Consider the following 1217-nt stretch of genomic DNA (forward strand, 5'->3'; position numbering starts at 1 on the left):
CAACAAATTTGAAAATCTGGAAGAAATGGACAAATTTCTAGAAACACATCATTTACCTAAACTAACACAGACTGATGTGGAAAATTTGAACAGGTTCATCACAAAAGAAGAAATTGAACAGGTCATCAAAGAATTACTAACTAAAAAAAGTTCTGGCCCAGATGGTTTCACTGGTGAATTCTACCAAACATTCAGAGAAGAACTGATAACAATCCTACTCAAACTATTCCCAAACATAGAAAAAGATGGAATCCTCCCTAACTCATTTCATGAAGCAAGCAGAACCTTGATACCAAAACCAGGCAAAGACATCACTCTAAAGGAAAACTAAAGACCAATATCCCTCATGAATGTAGATACAAAAATCTTCAACAAAATCCTAGCCAATAGACTCCAATAACATATCAAGAAAATCATTCATTATGACCAAGTGGAGTTAATATCAGGTATGCAGGGATGGTTCAACATTAGAAAAACAATCAACGTCATTCATCACATAAATAAAATAAAAGAGAAAAACCACATGATTATATCAATTGATGCAGAAAAGGCATTTGATAAAATCCAACACCCATTCCTGATCAAAACTCTCAGAGAAATAGGAATAGAAGGAAAATTCCCCAACATAATCAAGGATATAGGTGAAAAACTAACAGCCAACATTATTCTCAATGGAGAGAGACTGAAACCATTCCCCTTGTGAACAGGAACCAGAAAAGGATGCCCGTGATCACTGCTTCTATTCAACCCTGTACTGAAAGTCCTAGCCAAGGCCATAAGGCAGGAAAGGGAAATCAAAGGCATCCAAATTGGTAAGGAAGAAGTTAAACTATGCTATTTGCTGATGATATGATCCAATAACTAGAAAACCCAAGAGACTCAGTCAAAAATCTACTGGAACTAAGTGAGAGATTTAGCATCATGACAGGATATAAGATCACCATGAAAAAATCTGTTAGATTCCTCTACACAAGCAAAGAGATTGCTGAAAAAGAAATAAGGAAATCAATGCCGTTTACAACAGTTACCAAAAAAATGAAATACTTGGGAATAAATCTTACCAGGGACACAAAAGACCTGTACAAAGAAAACTACAAAAAACTACTTCAAGAAACCATAAGAGAACTACATAAATGGAAGAACATCCCATGCTCGTGGATAGGAAGATTGAACATTGTGAAAATGTCAGTTCTACCCAAAGCCATTTATATATTCAA

Source organism: Orycteropus afer, unplaced genomic scaffold, assembly GCF_000298275.1.
Source record: "Orycteropus afer afer isolate SDZICR_OR568_19922 unplaced genomic scaffold, OryAfe1.0 scaffold00139, whole genome shotgun sequence".
Lineage (NCBI taxonomy): Eukaryota > Metazoa > Chordata > Mammalia > Tubulidentata > Orycteropodidae > Orycteropus > Orycteropus afer.